This window comes from Lactuca virosa, chromosome 8, assembly GCF_052849685.1.
Source record: "Lactuca virosa cultivar CGN04683 chromosome 8, Lactuca_virosa_CGN04683_v6, whole genome shotgun sequence".
In the NCBI taxonomy this organism is placed as follows: domain Eukaryota; kingdom Viridiplantae; phylum Streptophyta; class Magnoliopsida; order Asterales; family Asteraceae; genus Lactuca; species Lactuca virosa.
In genome coordinates, this window is record NC_136433.1 from 364,386,792 (window position 1) to 364,394,002 (window position 7,211).

Sequence of the window (7,211 nt, forward strand, 5' to 3'; positions counted from 1 at the left end):
AGATGATATAGATGATAAGAGGTGAAAGATGATGAGAAGCCTTGACTTTAAAGCTGATCCAGTCATCTGGCAGAGTATATATGACGACCACAGACTATTCTAGACAGTCCAGTGGAACGGTAGCAGGCTCACAACCAATAGGTGTTTTATGTGTTCACCAGATGTACTCTCAAAACCCCGACAACTATGGACTTAGCGTCTTATGAATGAACATTGGCAGTATGGACTTAGTACCTAATGGATAGTATTTGCTGCTATGCATAATAGATAACATCAGCAGCTATTGACTTAGTGCCCGTTAGATAAACCCTGGGAGGGATGGATTTTGTGCCTATTCCTTTGGACAATCCTTAGGAATAGATAGATGAAGAATAGATGATTCTTAGGGAGGATCCTTAAAAATAAAGAAGATATAGGGGATGGGAAATTGGATTAATTGTTTGATGATTAAATGTAATAATTATATTATTGTGGGTTGAAAACCCTATGTACTTACCAGGTTTCCCAACCTGAGCCACTCGGTTCATTGTATCACAGGTGGCTATATGAAAGATACATTGTGCTGAGAGATTCAAGGAGTATTAGGCCACTAGTTTAATTACTGTAAGGCATGTAATATTTCGTTATCCTTATGTTTCTTATTAATGATGATATCCCATTGTTTTAAATAAAAATACATTTCTTTAGAAATGTTATGATAACATCTTTATCATGTTTTCTGCGAAAAAATTCTGCAATTCTATTTTCTAAAAAGGATACTCTGGTTTTAAAATAAGCATAAACAATCGGACTTTTCTGGCCGTGAAATTGGGGATGTCACAGTTAGTATCAGAGCACTAGTTTAAGCGAACTAGGAATTTTAAGAAATTTCTAGACTTACACTTAGAATGCTAAGCGATGATCATGAGGAGTGTATCTATTATACTTTAGGAAGTATGCCTGAATTGACACGAGCACTAGCTTATTTAGGGAAGATGCCTAAATTTCTCTTATGTGCTAAATATATGCTTTATGATGCTATAGTTTGACCAAATCTATGGTCTATTGCCGACCGGATTTGGAAATTTTATGTGTTTAGATTTATAAATGTTTAATTACGGTATTATAACTAGCATATAAATTTTCAGAGGGATAAAGAGATTTATATGTCTATCGTAAATAAAACACCCCGCACACTCCCTATATACGCCCCGCATACTAGGGTTTCCCCTTAAACCCTAAAATACACCAAAGGCCATAACTTCTTCATTAAAAATCCGATTTCGACGATCCTTATATCCATGAAAAGGTAACGAGAAGCTCTATGCTTTTACCAACTCATACATGCCCTAGAATTTCCCGATAAAAAATCTAATTTCTATAAAACCCGAGCTAACACTTTAGCAAATACCCCATGGCTCTAAAACACAATCCGAACACCCAGATCATGTAAATTACGTCACCCACAACCAAATGGGTAACGATTCGGGACAAGACGTTAAACCTCTCCCCACTTAAATTAGATTTTGTTCTCGAAATCATTCCTTACCATCCCACGCACGCCATACGGCTTGATCAACACTGCTACACCTTGAATATACAACACCCTTCCCAAAGGCAGCCGAGCCTAACCCTAGCAGGGCTTGTATCGCCCGCAGATTCGGGCTAGTCAATTTAGAGATAATAAGCATTAAAAATGACTTTTTGATAAAATATTATTTATAATAAATAATCTTAACCAAAGTATAGTATATGTTACAAGGATTCCGTAAACATAAAGAACGCTAAAATCTGACTTATAACGAAGAAGTTATGACCCGTCAAAGTTTTGTGACTAAAGCGGCACGACGCCGCGTATTGTAAAAAGTGAATTTTTGGTAAACTACTTTTTATCCTTAGAGATCTAAACGAAAGTCATCATATACGTTAAACCGAGAGCATGCATATAGAGAACGTCCAAATCTTACTTCATTTGAGGAAGTTATGATTTTTCTACGATCTTGCATAACAGTATACAACCCGTAAATCGAATTTTAGATCGATCGATTTTTAGCAGACACAACCTAAACGAGAATTGAAGATCTCGTTAAGAGGAGCTTAACGATATAAAGAAAGCCAAAAATGGACGTCGGATGACAAAGTTATGAATTTTTAATGGACTTTAACTATCTAAGTCTGTTAAAATATAACTTTAAAAATAAATTCAAAATTAGTAGACGGACTCTAAACGAAAGTTGTAGATCACGTTGCTATCTACGCGTCGATATAAATAAGGTCCAAAACGGAGCTCTTATGCGAAAGTTACGGATTTTAGAAGATAATTAATTTTTGGATTAAACCTCTAACTACCACATGGCAAGATCTGGGCCACTACTTCCTCCCCCATATATTTTCATCTTGAAGTTGTGAAGAATTTGAAGATTAATGCTGAAGCCAACCTCCCGATGAATATTGACAAGAAAAGCCAGCTACCTTTTACGGGGAGTTTGTTGGGTCAGTTATAAACCAAGGGGGAGATTGTTGGGTCAAAATTACGGCCAGGTGGGTGTTTACGACCGTAAACCCATTTACGGCCCATGTTCCCCAAGTATATATATATATATATATATATATATATATATATATATATATATATATATATATATATATATATATATATATATATATATATATATATATGTTAGGGGTGAGGAGTGGTTGATGAGAAGAAGAGTGTATGGTCTAGAGGAGCTTAAGTGTGTGAAATCCAAGGTGTGTTCTAGAGAGAGAAAGTGAATCTTGTGTAAGGAGCTTCATTCATATCTTTCAATACATTCAAGATTCATATTATTCTTCTTCTCCTTCTCTTCTATTAGATCTGGCATCATCCGTTTGATTGGGATTCCGCACCATCAAACGGATCTAATTGATACACATTCAGATTAGGGCCTTACAGGCGACACTGGCACTGTTACGCCCCACATAGATAAGAGTACACCCAACGTACTGAGTACGCCCAGCATCCCCTTGCATACGCCTCGCGTACAAGGGTGTTGGCAGCCTATAAATAAGTGGCGTTTTTCACTCTTTTTCTCATATCTCTTCCACCAACTCTCTCCCAAACACCCCCAAAGCCAGACTTTTCTCTAGCCTTTCCTTGGAGTTAGTAGCGAGTCCCGGAGCGCCATTAGGCCCTGAGAAGAAGAGCTTTTGGCTCAGAAGTTCTACTCGCGTAGAGCCCGGTTCCTCGCTAAGCCCCCTTGTAAGTGAGTTATGCTTACTATACTTTAACGCCTTGTTCCCGAGTTTTTTTGTAAATTCAATAAAGGAAAGGGAAGGAAAATTTTGACAGAAAGAAAGGGAGGGGAAGGAAAATTTTAATTATTCTGTGTTCCTGAGTTCGAAGGAAATGAAAGGAAAATTTTAAGTTTTTGTGTTCCCGAGTTAGGAAGAATAAGAGTATAAAACTTAAAATTTTCGTTCCCCTCACTTTCTTCCCAAATCTGCCCAATTTAGGAGGAAATTTTGGAAGGAAAATATGACTCCAAAATCCTTTCACTCCCCTTACTTTCCTTCCATTAATGAAACTCGGGAACACAATTTTGCTTCGACACCCCTCACTTTCCCTCTGTATCCTCCCATTTCCTTCCTTAAGTAGAACTCAGGAATAACGCGTAAGTATAACTTATTTTTAACCTCATTATCTTTATTATGAACCTATAAACAATATTTATCAGTAATTTCAAGTACTGATTGATCTACTTACGGGGATGATGCCTTGTCTGTGATTTAGTGAGGTGTTTAAAGTGGGATTTCCAAACAGTATACTTCGTATACCAAACGGACCCTACCTCCGATATGATCCATCTGGTTGTTCCTTACTTGATATATCTTGAAGTACACTTTGAGTTAATGATGAATCTAGACTAATAATTAGTCTCAATAAATATTAGAATAAAACTTAGCGATAATAATACTAGGTTACGTCAAAGGAAAAGATAATTGCTAGAAGCGAAGCGTTGTCCGAATTTATAGTCGTCACTTTAACAAGTGAGTGCCTACTTACTTTATCTTACACATAGATATGAAGTATTTAGTATTAATACATGCTATATGTGCTTATTATCTGTTTTCCTGATATCTATGCTAAATGAACGATTTATACATGTTTTACGTAGCATAAATTGTATATATATATATATATATATATATATATATATATATATATATATGTATATATATATATATTTATACCTATAAATATATTAGGTAAAGATGGGTAGATGAATGATGAGAGATGAAATATGATATAGATGACGAGAGGTGAAAGATGATGAGAAGCCTTGACTTTAAAGCTAATCTAGTCATCTGGCAGAGTATAGATGACGACCATAGAATATTCTAAACAGTCTTGTGGAACGGTAGCAGGCTCGGAACCTGTAGGTGGTTTTGAACTACGTGTTCACTAGATGTACTCTAAAAACCCCGACAGCTATGGATATAGTGCCTTATGAATGAACATTGGTAGCTATGGACTTAGTACCTAATGGATAGTATCTGAAGCTATGCGTAACAGATAACATCGACAGCTATGGACTGAGTGCCTGTTAGATAAACTAGGGAGCGATGGGAAATTGGGTTAATTGTTTGATGATTAAACGTAATAATTATATTATTGTGGGTTGAAAACCCTATGTACTTACCAGGTTTCCCAACCTGACCCACTCAGTTTATTGTACCACAGGTGGCTATATGAATGATACATTGTGCTGAGAGATTCAAGGACTATTAAGCAACTAGTTTAATTACTGTAAGGCTTATAATATTTCGTTATGCTTATGTTTCTGTATTGACGATGATACCCAATGTTTTAAAGAACAACACATTTCTTCAGAAATGCTTTGATAACATCTTTATTATGTTTTCTAGGGAACAAATTCCACAATACTATTTTTCAAAATGGTACTCTGATTTTAAAATAAACATAAACAAATTGGTCTTTTCTGGCTGTGAAATTGGGGATGTCACAGGGCTCTCCAAACCCGAAATAAACGAATCCTTTCCCGGCCTTAAACAATCCTATGAAGAATATCCACCTCTACCCATCCTGAAATCTGATGTATCGAATTGGTCTGACTCCTTGACAGATCGCCAATACCGAAACATTGCTAATTCCATTCTACTTGACCAAATGGATTAGATAGTCCTTCAATAATAGACACATCATGATGATAACAGTTCCATGAACATAATGAACAAAGCGAGAGAAACTGGGAGAAAAACCTTATGGTGTTGAACAAGACACTGCTTCCTCGAATTGCTGAACCAACATACCACTTATGAATTTCCGATACCCCATACTTTCCTGAACGCCACACAGACAGAACCAAACCAAAACACAATCACAAGAGCCTGATTTACCATCAAATCTGAAACCATCCTTTAACCTTGAACCCTTCAACTGATACCCTTGACATACATATTCCTTAATTCATACCCCATTGAAATGAAGACCTTGGACACAAACACCCGTGATTCCCAATGGGACTTCCACCAAGAACCAACTCGGTACCTAACTCATAAACCGATATCCAAGGATCTACATTGCATTACACCCAAAAACTTCTGATTCATGACAGCCCCTCACTAAAACGAGATATACAGATTCGTAGACCATCGCTGAGACTACCAGTCTCGCACCTGGTCTCACCACCAGGTTACCAAGAGTCCAAATGACAAGGCTACCTAGCCTAAACATCCCTCTGCGCCACTTGCTGACCAAACACACAATCCTGAAACCAAGATCAAAAATCCTTGCCCAACGGTTTCTATTAGGTCCCACCTGCATTGCCATATACACACGGGACTTACCCACGGGTCCCACCTAAAGTATACCACGGAGCCGACCACGCTTACGGGCCCCACCCATCAAGAGTTACACAGGCCCGACACCGCCTTGGACCCCAATGGTCCTCTTCCTAAAATAGAGAAATGCACTCTGACACTTCTGTCCGCCTTGCCCAAGGCATAAACTGACCCTCATTTATACTCATGACCACCTCAAACTATAGTTTACCTCAAACCGGTGAATTCTACAATCCCATTGCAGTCTTACCGCATTCCAAACCAACCATGGTTACCATCCATGGTCTTACCACAAAGAAGATGCCGATCAACTGTTGAAAGTTTCCTGGACTTCCAACTTACACAACTCCCATCCAGACGACCACTTGGGTCGTCTCTCCTCCTAACCGGGATGTAAAACTTGCCCTAGTTCCACACCCAAACCGATTCCCAGAAGTTCTGGTCGATTCTCCCCCACTTGGATTCGTCGAAGCTCTCCTAGCTCATGAAACTTGATGGATTCCCAACCCATCGTATCTTCATATACATGAACCGTCTATGACCTGCGCTTACTAATACTAGCGTTCCACTACTAGCCGATCTCGATGATCGCCCCAAACTCTTGAAATCCAGAAGAATACTCCCTAAAATCTTATCAAGTCTGATAATCCCAATCACCTCCCCTGATACCACACCAAATCCTTGAGTTCTTATGCTGGTGACTAAAAACCATAACCCTTGCTCTGAACTGGCGAATCTTCACCCCCAACTTCCATCCTCAACGAACCATTTAATTCTAACCATCTACAACCCATGCGAACATAAAATTCCCCTAGAAATTCTGATGACGAAATGAACGCATGTGACTGCTATCCACATCTACTTGCTACCGTTCCTTCCCTAGCAACGATAGTGATTGTACCCAAATGTTCTTCCATGGACAACCGCTAGTCATACCGAAACAAATTATAACACCACTGAACTCTGACTTCATTGGATAATTGACCAACCAATCTGACCATAGACCTCCCAAATGACACCCCTTAATTGATCCCACCTACGAATCGGAACGACAACCGAACAAACTGAAACCCGCTCATCAAATACGACCAACTAGCGATTCTTGGCATGCAAAATGGCATATAACGATTCTTGACGATATAACCCAAACAATTACAGAGAACTAAACCAGAGATAATGCTTACCCAAACCTATACAAAATTCCCAAGCAATATAAATTATGATAATAACCAAGAAGAAGACAAAAGATAGCATACCCGCAATAGCTCCTGATGGAATCCTGGTGTCCCCTGTCTGACCTTGCAATACTCTGCTCCTCCCAGTTGGGGCTCCAAATAAATTTCCAGCTCCTGGATTACCTCGACCATCCTACCGTCCTTCTAAAAAGT